The following is a 14,465-nucleotide window of genomic DNA, read 5'->3' on the forward strand; positions in this document are numbered from 1 at the left end:
TTTCAAAGCATGCAATTAATTCATGTAATTGTAAACGTTAAATAGCATCTTATTTCTATGACTCCAAAACAAAGATTTAGTTTTCTTTTGAAGAAAGGACAATATTTGTTAGAGATTATTCACCACACTAATAAAAGAGCAGCCTATCAGATTAGATAGAACATGACCTCAGGATTCAGCTCAACTTGGGTTTGAATCCTACTTTAACTGTCGCTTCATAGTTGTCGCTTAGCCTTATCCTCAATTTCCTCACCAACAAAATGGGGATAAAGACAGTTATCTCAGGTTCCCTGCCCAGCTCAGTCTGAAGATCATGTGACTCTTGATCTCGAGGGTCCTGAATTCGAGCCCCATGTTGGGAATAGAGATTACTAAAAAATAATAATAATAAATAAATAAAATAAAGAGTAGTGATCTCATCTATGCAAAGTGTTTAGAACCGTTCCTACCACAAATAACATCTCAAAAATTGTTACATAATATTATGATAACTATTACCATCACTGCTACTTTACAAAGACAACACTCCAATTAGGTAAAGTGATACAATTATGCCTACTTTGCAGATACGTTTTAAGGATTTCCAAGAATACTATATTTCAGTGATTCTACGATGCTTATTCTGTCACCTTTTAATATCTCTGACATTAGGATGCAATTTATAATTCAAAATGTCTTACAACTATAATTGGCAGAATTTTTAAAAATTTCTTATTGATACATAAAATAGTGGGACATCATACAATCTATGGTGCCTTACATTAAATGAAATAATGATATATACAAGAGGTCTATTGCAGTTCTAGTCATATGGTTGGCATTTAAATGAATTTTAGTTCTTGAAAGCATTATTGGAAAAGAAGACTAAAATAATGAATTTTTTAAAGTAATTCTTACTCTGATTTTTAATAAACTTTAAGCCAAAGGAAACTCAGGATTCAAATAAGCAGGGACAACTCATTTTATTAAATATTTAGATTTATAGATCTTATGAAAATCAAGTATTACCAATTATCAATATTAGTGTTAAATACTCATAAATATCAAAAGGGCAGTTAAAGGTTAATTTTTACAATTTCCTATCTTCAGAAACGTTTTCGTTTGAAAGGAAGGAGGAACAGCTTCAGTTGAGATTAAGTCCTAATACTTCAATTTAAAATTTTTCAACTTAGGGGCACCTGGGTGGCTCAGTTCCCTGAGTATACGACTCTTGGTTTTGACTCAGGTCATGATCTATTATGGAATAGATCTTTTTTACAACATTATCGTATAAAAAGATGTCCATTAAAAATAAAATACACACTCCTCTACAGCCCAACATTAGGGCTAGAGATAAGGCAAACTGACCTCGCCACTACATCACAGTAGCAAAGCTCCGGGGTTTGGAATCTTTGAGCGCAGAGTAACCGTTAACCAAGCAATGACGCTGAACACAAATGCGCTTGCCCATTTCAGAGGCGGGCATCGCTGCGGGAGCTCACGGAGGGCCGGTGGCCAACGGTGCCCAGAGCACACATGCGAGGCCCAAACCTCTGAAATTTCAGTGATTGTGTGGGAATGATTGAAAGGGTTCCCTTCAAACGCTGGTGGGAGTTGGCTGAGCGTTTCTGCACATTTGCAGAAGTTAGACTCGCCGGTGTGGAAAAGCAGTCTTTGTATACTACTGGGACTAGAGTGCATGGATCTTCAGGATGCTGAATGCCTCGTCCCCCAGAAAACTTCCTAAAACAAACTCTCCCTCAGTTTACTCCTCTTCCATATCCCTCTGGGCGCCAGCTGGTCTCCATGGAGTTGAGCAGATGCAGCAATAGGCGTTCTCAGGGGCTCCTGGGTGGCTAAGTTCATTGGGCATCTGCCTTCCCAGGGCATGAACCCCGGGTCCTGGCATCGAGGCCCCGTCGGGCTCCTCACGCAGCGGAGCCCTGCTTCTCCCTTTCTCTCTGCCCGATGCTCTGCCTGCTTGTACTCTCTCTCTCTCTGTCAAATAAATAAAATCGTTAAGAAAAAAAAAAAAAAAAAAAGGAAAGAAAGAGATCTGTTTCATGGTCAGAGACTTCAGCAATATGTATCATCAAGTGCAAACTTATGAGGGGAAAACTATGCACGTTCTCCAGGTGAAATGAAAATGCATTTCTGCATGCCTCTTAATCCTCCCATTTGGCCCAGCCTTACGTTTACATTTTCTTTACTTTTATTATTTGCTATTTCCCAATTAAATCTTTAATCAGTCCAAGATTTATTTTGGAGCATGGTGCAACATATAAGTTCTTTTGTTTTGTTTTTTTGGGTTTTTCTGAGAGAATGGGGGTGGGGAGAAGATGGGGGGAGGGGCAGCAGGAGTGGAAGAGGGAGAGAGGAGGAGAGTCTTAAGCAGGCTCCACCCCAAGCACGGAGCGGCGGCTGGGGGGGGGGGCAGGAATTGATCTCAGGACCCTGATATCATAACCTGAGCTGAAATGAAGAGTCAGATGCCTAACCCAGGTGCTCCAACTTTTAAGAACTTTCTAAAAAATAGTTATTTGCTTGTCATAACTAATCCATCTTTTTTCATGTAATTTAAAATTCCACTTCACCATTATTAAATTCTCAGGTATGGTTTTTTCTGTTTCTGGGTTTTGTGTTCTGTTCAGTTGACTGGTAGTCTTCTTCTTATGTCCGTACTCTACTATTTTAACTTCTTTATAAAATATGTTTTGATATCCATTACAGATCTATAGTTCCCCTTCCTAATCTTCTCTTTCAGTATTCTCTTGGCAATATTTACCTCTACATTATTTGAGATGAATTTTTAATCACTATGCCAAATTAAAAGAATTCACAGTGAGAATTTGTCTGTAATTAGGTTAAGAGAATTAATTTTAGCAGAATCAATCTTGAATTGGTGTACCTAGATACATGTTATGTCTTTCAGTTTAAGTCTCATTAGCTTCTGGTAGTCTTTTTCCTTATATAAATCCTGCATACTTCTTTTTTTTCTTTGTATTGTTTTTGCTATATTTATATATGGGCTTTTTCATTTTTCTAGTGTGATGGTATGTTTTTCCATTATAATTTGTAAACGGTTATTGTTTCGATACCAGTATATTTATTTGGCAACAGAGTGAAAACCTTTTTAAGCTACAGTTTTGTTAACAGAAGTTGTCAGTTTCTGGCAGGTGCTTAGGGAAGGCACAAATTGGATGGTAAATATTTCACCAGAAAGATTTAATATTGAAGAATGGTATGATGCAATTGAAAAAAAAATCAAGTAAAATGCAAACAAGATGGGTCATGTGGCTTATATATACATATAGGCTGTATACTGAGTGTCTACAGAAACTCCTTTTAATGTGGTACTTGATCCAGTACTTACATCTGAGCTATACCTGATATTGTGGATGAAGCAGACAGACAGGAACAGGAGCAGACCCATGACAACAGCTAATACAAAACCAGCTAACCCAAAACTCACCAGATTCCTATTACATTTGTTAATGATTTTAAGAATTAACCAAAGTAGGAGCCCTTGGCTGGCTCAGTTGGTAGAGCATGCAACTCTTGATCTTGGGGTTATGAGTTTAAGCCTCACATTGGTCATGGAGCTTACTTAAAAAAAAAAAAATTAACCAAAATAAAAACTAACAGAAACCACTGTTGCACAAGATACACCAGCAAAATTTGAAAGTTTGGTGTCTATTTTTACGGCAAGGCAAATACACGGATATAAATTTAGGTACTTATTCTTCAGAGGAAATTTAATGTCATTTTGTGTCTGTAGGTTGAATGATTTGACAAGAAGTTGTTTGGAATTAGCAACTCAGAAATCAAGGGTCTGCATCTTCAGCCGAAATTGCTGCTGGAATGACATACAGAGCTCTGGAGAGCACGAGGGTCCCTGCTGAGGAGGTAACTAGTTCCAGAATGGGTGTCTTCACTGGTGAAAGAGCAATGAACAACAACAAAGAAACAGAAACAGAAACAACAACAAACCATTTCTCAGGCCGATCCAGCTTAGCTAGACAAACGGTTTTGGTGTGTGTCAATGGTTTCCACTATGATCAACAAATATTTGTCTCCTACAGGTGCCAGCTAGAAAATTATCTTTTGCCTTTTATTTGTCTCCTCAGAATTCCCCAGGGTGACTTATGAGACCAGTAAAGGCTCTCTGTAGTAACATTTGAACAGAAGACTCTGACATTTCCTAATGCAACCTGGAATGAGGGTCAAAGACATTACCAGGCTATAAGGAGATAGGAACCACATACCAGGACTCTAGGTAAGTTGCAGAATTTGGGGGACTCTAGTGTTTTTCTATAGATCAGAGATACTCAAACAGTGTATGATAGGCCAACTCTGAGCTTCTGTGTTCCTTGGTCAGATGCTATGTGGATACCCAAAGAGTTTCTCACAATCAATTGAAACCTAAGATTTCTGACTCCCAGGCTTCTGTGCAAACTAATGTCAGATCTAGAACAGACATTCTCTAGAAAGTTCTTGATTAGAACTCCCATCCCCATCTAAAGCTCAAAGATGCCCTGGTTCAGTTTTGCTGCATACTCATTTGATAGTTATACTAATGGAATTAATAATGTGTTAGAGTAATATCTGTTTTATGATGAAAAACAACTGAGATATGAATGCCTTAACAAATCCCTTAGCTCAGGTTTTCCAATTCCAGTTCAGGGTTGTTACAAACGTTTTCTCCTCTTAAGAGTTACCAAGACATTCATCAAACACTTTTCCATAACTGGTTCATTCATTCTTTTGGACATGTCTTCCCTTGCATCCCACTGTATCTACTGAGGAAAACTAAAACTACATTGTAATTAAACCATGATTAGAATATGAGGGTTCAAGTGTGTGGAGGATGATCTGCCAGTGTCTACTGGAGATCTCTGACCCTGAAGAACCCCATTGAGGGGACCATAAAGTTCAAACAGAAACATGTACTGAAAACCTTTATTCTGGAATTGTGAGAGTCAATGAGGAAACAACAGACATAACATTCTGGTGTTCACGGAGTGAGGCGAGTTTTATATTTCATGCCACATTTAGGGTGAGCACAAAAGGGCCTATGGAATCATGTGAAGGTAAGGGTAGTGAGTCAGGGAGTGACGCACAGGAAGAAGCAGTATCAAAGCTAAAACCTAAAGAATGAATAGGGGTTCGCCAGTGAGAGGGGGAGAAGCACATTCCAGAAAGAAGGGATGTATTGTATCACTGAAGGTCCAATCAGGAGAGAAACCGCTTAGTAATTTGAACAGGGAAAGTTTAATATGAAAAATTATTGGGATGCCTGGGGGACTCAGTTGGTTAAGCGACTGCCTTTGGCTCAGGTCATGATCCCAGAGTCCTGGGATCGAGTCCCTTGTTGGGCTCCCTGCTTGGTGGGGAGCCTGCATCTCCCTCTGCCTGCCTCTCTGCCTCTCTCTCTCTGACAAATAAATAAATAAAGTCTTTTAAAAAAATTCTTAACTATAACAGTAGATCAACTATAAAGGTGAAAAGAGAAATCCAAATGCCCTAGGGTATAAGATTACCCAAGAAAGATTGCCCAAATGGTTGACTCCCAAGGCTGGGATTCAGAACTCATTGAAGGAGGTGTGGTCACAGTCCACTGAGTTGCCCAGGCCAAAGCTGGTCCATGCTAGTCATCATGCAAGCAGGAAATGTCCTTCAGGAGCACAGGGAACCTCGTCTGACAAATGGATGTATAGAGAGTGTCAGGGCACAACGAGCCCCCCTACCAGCAGAGCAGTGCTAGGCCTCCAGTGTATCATATCCACGTGCAGCAGGATGCAACAGACACCTTAAGGATACAGCAGAGTTAAGGCTGAGGACTGGGTGCACAGAGAGAGTAGCGTGTCAAGAGCATTTGCTAGGGGCATGGTATCCATTTTCGAAGGGTCACTGGCTGGGGGCGGGACTGCGTGCTCTGGCTGTACGCAGCTAGGGCAGAATACTTCTGATGTTGGTGCAGAAGGAACAAGAAGAGCAGCAGCACACCAGAACATGGGCCAGGGCCAGGGCTCAATCTCCAGATAAACAGCAACAATCTGCTATGACACAAATGAGTTAAGATTGGCAATTGGATACACAGAGGAAGTCAGACACACAGGACTCAAACTTCTCTGCCATTCACTGTGCTGCAATCACACCTTCTTCAACAACTTTGAACCCCCTGCCCAAGTTAGCCCTTTTGGGGTGCTCTCTTTCAGCCCTAGGGTACCCTTCAGAATTATCTTTCCATCCTTTAATTACTTTCTCATCATAGTTTAGTAATTCTTTATATTAAATTTCCACTGTTTAAAATACTATATCATTCCTTGGGGCACCTGGGTGGGCTCAGTCGTTAAGCGTCTGCCTTCAGCTCAGGGCGTGATCCCAGAGTCCTGGGATCGAGCCCCGCATCGGGCTCCCTGCTCCACTGGGAAGTCTGCTTCTCCCTCTTCCACTCCCCCTGCTTGTGTTCCCTCTCTCGCTGCCTCTCTCTCTATCAAATAAATAAATAAAATCTTAAAAAAAACTACTATATCATTCCTGTCTTTTAATTGGACCCAGACTAATATAGAGGCCATGGAGTTGCACTGTTCAGATTTGTCTTCAAGAGGACCTAACATGGGGGCGCCTAGGTGGCTCAGTTGGTTAAGCATCTGCCTTCTGCTCGGGTCATGATCCCAGGGCCCTGGGATTGAGTCCTACGTCAGGCTCCTTGCTCAATGGGGAGCGTGCTTCTCCCTCTGCCTGACGCTCCCCCTGCTTGTGCGTTCTCACTCTTTATGACAAATAAATAAATAAAATCTTAAAAAGAAAAAGGACCTAATATGAGAACACAGTTGAGCTATAGCTCAGAAGGCAGCTAGCCACTACATTTTCATATCCACCATAGTGCTCACACTGAGGCCTTGTGCCTACCAGGCTGTGTCCAGCCAATGACTGAGCTCAGAAGGAATACTAAAACCAAGTCATTTCTTCATCTCTGTCTACTATAGGACTCCTCTACAGGCAAGCTTCTGGTGGAGAATCAATATCAGAACCCCAAGGGCCTGCACTATGATTCTCCTACTGGAGCTTGCACTAAGATCCACAGTACCACTTTTCCCCACCACTGACACCATTAATAGCACAGGGTCTACTGGATCCTCTGACCAAAGAAGCGGAGCTTCTTAAAGCACAGCTTGCACCTGCTGCACAACTCATCTGCTCTGGGCCAGCTTATGTCTTGCATTCTTTAGTGTCCCCAAGGTGTCTGGATGAAAGGAGTACCCAATGTAGGACAGAAATTGAAGATGACACAAAGAAGTGGAAAGACATTCTATGCTCATGGATGGGAAGAACACATATTGTTAAAATGTCTATACTACCCAAAGCAATCTGCAGATTTAATGCAATGCCTATTAAAATACCAACAACGTTCTTCACAGAACTAGAAAAAACAATCCTAAAATTTGTATGGAACCACTGAAGACCTCGAATAGCCAAAGCAATATAAGAATGGCCAAATCTAGAACAGTGACAACATCAAATGCTAGCAAGGATGCAGAGCAGTAAGAACTCTCATCTGTTGTTAGTGGGAATCCAAAATGATATACACTCTTTGAAAGAGAGTTTGGCATTCTCTTACAAAACTAAACATACTCTTAGCATATGATCCAGTAATCACGTTCCTTGGTATTTGCTCAAAGGAACTGAAAACTTAAGACTACAGAAAAACCTGTACATGCTTGTTTAGATGAGTGGATAAGTAAAGTGTGGTATATTCAGACAATGGAATATTACTCAGTGCTAAAAAGAAATGAGCTAAACCACGCTAAGGTATAATATGTGGTTTAATGGAGTATAACATGGAGGAGGAAAAGTTATTCCCTTCTTTCCCCACTTGAGTATTTGAAAGGGCTGAATTAGAAAAGAGAAATGAGCAAGCAGAGTAATAGGAGTGGGGTGAGAACACCCCTTATAGAAAGAACATCTAAGGAGCAGTTCTTGGCAAGTCATGGGATACTGGGTATATAGCATGCAGGCTATCCCCATAGGCAAGAACAATCTGGGGTGAAAGAGGGAGTGATTTACCCGTGAACTAGTCCATGGACCTCCCTTGTATTAAACATAGAAATTTTTAAAAAAGATTTTATTTATTTATTTGACACACAGAGAGAGACAGCCAGCAAGAGAGGGAACACAAGCAGGGGGAGTGGGAGAGGGAGAAGCAGGCTTCCCAGTGGAGCAGGGAGCCCGATGCGGGGCTTGATCCCAGGACTCTGGGATCACGCCCTGAGCTGAAGGCAGACGCTTAACGACTGAGCCACCCAGGCGCCCCTTAAACATGGAAATTGTAAAGACAGTGGGCCCTAGTGGCAGAGGGTTTTGTTTGTTTGGGGGAAATCTGTTTCCTGTTTGGTTTGTATTTGTGTTCCCAGGTAAATCCAGCCTGAGAAACAACTGAATAGCACACACTAAGTTGTTACTAATGCAAATACAGGTGACCCTTCATAAAGGCAACTTTCATGAATGTACGTGCTCTGCTTATGTTGTTGAAAGTGTGAGATGCTTCTCAAGAATCTGCTTCAAGAAAAGAGTTGCATTAGGTTGTGTATTTGAAAACCCACATGAGAAGTCAGATTTCCTACACCGAAGACTTGAAAAGTGTGGAGGGTACACATAGCACTTTAGTCACGAAGATTATTAAGAATCTGAAAAGTCACTATCAAGGGGCAGCTATAGGAACTCCCCTCTACTTACTATACTGGATGCTCCTCGATTAAGGAGTTGTTTAATTAAGCCAATAGGAGGGTAACAAAAAAGGGGGGAGGGGGAGAAGCAGCTATAATTTTTTTTTTTAAGTAGGCCCCACACCAAGTGTGGAACCCAACACAGGGCTCAAACTCATGACCCTGAGGTCAAGACCAGAGCCTAGATCAAGAGTCGGACATTGAACTGACTGAGCCACCCAGGTGTTCCAGCAACTATAATTATTTTGATTGTATGCAGTTTCCTTTTTTCTTTTCTCTAACTCTTCCATTTTTTCTGTATTTTTGGCAAGAAATTGCATCCTTGCTCTGAATCCTTTTCCTAAAATATAAGCTCTAGGATGATGATGACCGTGGAGATTTTTTAGGGATCTAGGTCATACCACTCTGCAGGATCTTACCAAAATTGGCAATATCCAACAGGAAACTAAAATAAAAACTGTACTTTTTAGAATCTGTGCTTAATTAGTATAAGTTCTACCCTATCATATGACAAGGGTTAATATAAAAACAACATCATCAGACCACACTCCTTAGTGCAGGGAACCATGTTTCTAAGATACATAAAATGGTTGTCTAGTTAGCATCCTTGGTCAGATGATTCATACTTTTGTATACGAGTAACAGAGAAGTAATCATGCCTACGGTGAGAGAGGGTGGTTCTCTTTCTACTTTTTTCATGTTTACATTGGTTTCTTTTAAAACTGATGGATGGTAATGCATAGTTCATGACATTTTCACAAAGCTCCAGGTCATTATTATTCAAATATACCAGCTTTATCTGAAATTAAGAGCTTCTGAAAAGTGAGATGTTTTGTTTCTTTGAGGAGTTTTAAGATTAAGTACCCAAAATTGGATTGGGCAGATAAAGAATAAGAACCATAAACACTAGAAATCTGCTCCTTAATGAAAGAACACATGCAAACTACTACATCTTTTAAACAGTGCTGTCAAAGAATATCTGGTAATAATAACCCTGTAGCTTTAATTCTGTGCATGATCAGGATGTGCCTAAGCACTAATTAGGCTTTTTCATTTTTTATAAGCTTTTTATTCTGAAATAATTATAAATTTATAGAAAGTTGCAAAAAACTATACAGGGAGGTCCTGTGTATTCTTCACCCAGTTTCCTCCAATGGTAACATCTTGCGTAACTATAGTATAAGATCGATCCAAACCAGGAACTCGACATTGGTACCATTTCATTCACTACATTCAGCTCATCAGTTTTACATGCACTCATTTGTATACACATATGTCCACATGTAGTTCAGGCCTTTTTGTCACTGCACAATATTCCACAGTACTAGTTCATTTAACCACTTGCCTGCTGAAGGACATCGGAGTTACTTCCAGATGGAAGACTATAATGGAAGTGCTACATATGTTCATGTACCAATTTTCTCTGGAATAAATATGCATGAGTGCAATAACTGGGTCACATGGCAAATGCATGTTTATATCCATCCTTTAAAGAAGTGTTTATTGAGCATGCATGTGCAAAGCACTGTTCTAGGTGATGAGAACAGAGGGAACAAAATTCCTGCCATCACGGAATTTATGCTTCAGTGACTATGTCCTGGCCAAAAACAGACTGCAGATTAAAAATGAAAAAATTACAAAACTATAGAATTTTACAAATGAAATGGGATTACAAATGAATTACCCAAATATCACATGTAAGGGAAGAAAACTGGGCTAGATCCTAAGACCCAACAAGTACAGAAAGGGCTAGACAAAGCAAACAAGATCAAACTAAAAAAAAAGGTTTTTTTAAAAGATTTTATTTATTTATTTTTGAGAGAGAGAGAGACAGAGCGGGCACAAGCAGGGGGGAGCAGCAGAGGTAGAGGGAGAAGCAGACTCCCTGCTGAGCAGGGAGTTGACGCAGGGCTTGATCCCAGGACTCTGAGATCATAATCTGAGCAGACGCATAACCGACTGAGCCACCCAGGCACCCCAAGATCAAACTAAAAATTAATAATAATTATAAATTCTAATTAAATAATTTGATCAGATAGGGAGCAAATGGTATTACAAGGATTAAAAACATAAACATGCATTACACAAACTGTTATATTATTCTTACCCCAATGTTGCATTAGAAAAATTTTTGCTTATTTGTTATTTATATGGAAGACTACCACTTACAATCTGCTTTCCATATTGTGATAACAGCATGGCCCCCAGATGTAGAAGAGTAAGAAGTTATCTATAACACAGTGATATTTTTGTTAGTATTTATTGTAAGAGAAGAATTTCATTCAGCTTATATCATATTGCTGTCATAATAAATGGACTTCTACCCCAAGGCTAAGACAGAACAAGCTAGTTATCATTAGCTGAAGACAGTACTTGAAAGGTTGTTATTTTATTTTTAACATGGGACATTTCAAAACCTTTCCTAAGGAAAACATGAATTTCTCAATTACACTTTCTGATGCACAAGTTCCCTATTTTCTGGAACTACAAAAAAGAAATTTGTAGTTTTCACCATGGAACAACCTGTTATTAACACAACTGACTTTAAGGGCTCCTTGCAGATCAAAACTCAATCTGCGCTACTTTGCTTTAAGTTTTAAATAACAAAATATTAGGGTATTGAAAAAAAACACTTTGAAAAAAGCAAATTGATTCCACCAAATTTAATATTCTACTATACTGCCATGGTTCACCACTTAGGAGAATGGCTGAGTAGAATTTGAAAAAGAAAAGAGGAACTAGAATGGTCAGATAAGAAGGCATATGATAAAACCAGAAAAAAAGTGTGATTAAAAATAAGTGTCACACTGGCATTAGATGAAATGGAAGAGAATGGGAAATCTAAAAGCAAATTCAGCTATATAAAAGAATTTAGGATAAAAGTGGTATTTTTATCCATGATAAACAGTAGACAATTCAATGTGTTGCAATAATTGGTTAAAAATTTAGGGGGAGGGTTTTGATTTCTACCATGTATCATGGGGATTAAGGAGTTAAATACTTAAAATACCAACCATGAAAACTAGAAGAAAATACGGTATCACATCTATCAGAAGGTCATGCAGGGAAACGCAGTAAGACTGCAGAGTGATAATGACAGCTCCCCCAAATCGGTGGTGATAAATTTAAGCAAGACCAGTTAAGTATGGTCATACATATATTTTTGTTCAGTCACATTCAGTTTTGCAGCAAATCCAGACATACACGGAGTAAGAAGAGTTGGTTTTAACCAAGATTGGATAGAAATGTCAGAGAAAGAACCAAAAAAAAAAAAAAGTGTGGCATGCTGATTCTAACATGCACCCATTCTTCCCAAATGACCCCTGCCGCCTGGAACTCAAGCCCCATATCACACTCTCCGTGAATGTGAGCAGCATTTGTGACTTGCTCCTAACCAACAAAACAAAGCAATGGTCACAAAATGGAACTTCTATGACTACATTCACATCGTTCTGTCTTGTTGAGAGGCTTTCTCGCTAGATTACTTGGATAAAGCAAGCAGCCGTGTTGAAAGGCTCATGAGGTGAGGAACTGAGGGGCAGCCTCTGGCCAGGAAAAAACTGAGGCCTTTGGGGAGCCTGGCTGGCTCAGGTGGTAGAATGTGCAACTCTCGATCTTGGGGTCATAAGTTTGAGCCCCACACTGAGCATTGAGTTAACTTAAAAAGGTGAAACATCAGTGCATGTAAATCCTGGAGAGATGAAGATTGACAGAGTAAGCTGGTGTTGGAGATTCTACGGTTGTTAGTAAATGACAAGGTTGAGGCTGTTTTTCATTGTGTCATACTTAGAAGTACTAATACATACTTGTACAGCCTTCTCAGGGACTACAGACCTATTTCTTCCTGCTGACTCAGGCCTACCCAGGTGTGTGGCCAACTGTTTCTCAGGCCAACTGCTCATTCATGACCTCCCATATGGTAAGCTCTGGCCTGAAGGATGAACATGTGAATGAATGGCTAAAGTAGAAAAAACAAGTTCAATGGAAGAGGGGAGGGCTAGGAACTGAGGGACTAGAGTATTACAGATATGAGTATTAGGAGTATTAGAGTAGGACGGTGAACTGAATCTTTGAGTAATAAGCGGGTGTATAACAAGGAAGGTATAGAGAGGACTATAACAAGAGAAACAAACAGTGATCATGAAGGGTCACCTGGGTGGCTCAGTCAGTTAAGTGCCTGACTCTTGATTTCAGCTCAGATCATGATCTCAGGGTTGTGAGATGGAGCCCTGCATCAGGCTCTGCACTGGGCATGGAGCCTGCTTGGTTCTCTCTCTCCTTCTCCCTGTGCCGCTCCCCCCAACTCTCTCCCTCTCTTAAAACAAAACAAAACAAAACAAAAAAATCCACCTTTGTTAAAAAAAAAAAAAAAAGCAGGGCACCTGGGTGGCTCAGTCTGCCTTGGGGGAGCCTGCTTCTCCCTCTACCCCTCCTCCTTGCTAGTTCTCTCTCTCCGTCTCTCTCAAATAAATAAAATAAAATCTTAAAAAAAAAACCAAACTTAAAAAAAAAAAAACCAAACATAAAAAAAAAAAATCTTAAAAAAAAAAAAGCACTGATCATGAATTCAGAACTTGGGGGGGTTTAAAGAGGAAGAAGGTAGAAAGGTCTAGAAGTGACAATGAGGAATAAGTACGATACCAACCCCAGTTCTCGGCCCAGGGGTAAGAGGGCTGCAGTAGTGAAAACAGCCACCACTGCAAGCCACAAGGAAGCAGTGTCCTCATGAAAGAACTAGTCTCAGAACCAAAAGTGTCAGAAACATTCAAAAGAAACTAACGATACAGGAAATTTTGCTTACGACTGAGGATGGTGAGCTACGGAAGGCACTGTGGGTGTTTCTTCACTTAGGAAGGGTGTAAATCAATGTACTATATCTTCACTGAGAAAGTTATTATGGAAAAAACAGTCAACTGAACTAAAGAGCATACTTAGTGACATAACTGGTTCATATTCTGGTAAAAGCTCTTTATCTTGCTCTAGACAGGGACTATGCTTTGAGTAGCAGTGGTTTAGGAAATGAGGGCTGGCCTAGGAGTCTTAAAGTGACTCACACCAACACGAATAAAGGGTCAAATAGATCAGTTCAAATAAGACAACTGAATAGATAGAAAGAGGGTTTTGAGGAAAGGATGGACGTAGGTCTTGCCCAGGAACATGGTAGAGTTCTGGGAACTCTCTCTCTTCCTCCTCCCAACGTAGTACGGAGACAGGAAAAAGGGAGGACTATTTAGCATCCTTGACTCTCTAAATGTGAGTAGCCCTCTCCAGTTATCGTTAAAACCAAACCTGTTCCCCAGGGGTAGCAGTGCCATATGCTTTCGAGAACCGCTACTTTAGACCCCAAGGGTGTGGGGTTCATCTTTCTTCTGCATTTAAGGATATACAGATCAGTGCAAAAATTTAAACATCAATAGAAAAGATCACCTTTAGCATGGAGATATTATAGAACTATAAATAACAAAGGAACAGGTCACAACTTTTTAAAAATTTGATATTTTGGGGGCACCTCGGTGGCTCAGTCGGTTAAGCATCTGATGTTGGCTCAGGTCATGATCCCAAGGTCCTGGGATCAAGCCCCACGTGGTTGGGCTACCTACTCAGTGGGGGAGTCTGCGTCTCCCTCTCCTTCTGCCCTCCCCGCCTCCCCGCTCGTGCTCTCTCTCAAATAAATAAAATCTTTAAAAAAATTTTTGGTATTTTCCAACATTTAAAAACTAATCATAAATCATTCTGGACCAGCTATCTATTGCTGTT

General features: G+C 40.2%; 1 protein-coding gene across 4 annotated transcripts in view; it reads right to left on the reverse strand.

The window, feature by feature from the left end:
* LOC123000103 (putative ankyrin repeat domain-containing protein 20A5) overlaps positions 1-14,465 on the reverse strand; it is a 388,417-nt gene that overhangs the window by 4,308 nt on the left and 369,644 nt on the right. For 2 of the 4 annotated variants that reach the window (XR_008961580.1, XR_008961578.1), the window contains exon 6: positions 81-1,967. The exons of 1 other annotated variant lie outside the window; for it this stretch is intronic. The gene's annotated coding sequence lies outside the window, so the exon portion shown is untranslated. Of the gene's footprint in view, positions 1-80; positions 1,978-14,465 lie in introns of those variants that run through there. One more of the 4 variants, XR_006409938.3, reaches the window with a different exon arrangement.

Source organism: Ursus arctos, unplaced genomic scaffold (genome assembly GCF_023065955.2).
Source record: "Ursus arctos isolate Adak ecotype North America unplaced genomic scaffold, UrsArc2.0 scaffold_26, whole genome shotgun sequence".
Taxonomy (NCBI): Eukaryota; Metazoa; Chordata; class Mammalia; order Carnivora; family Ursidae; genus Ursus; species Ursus arctos.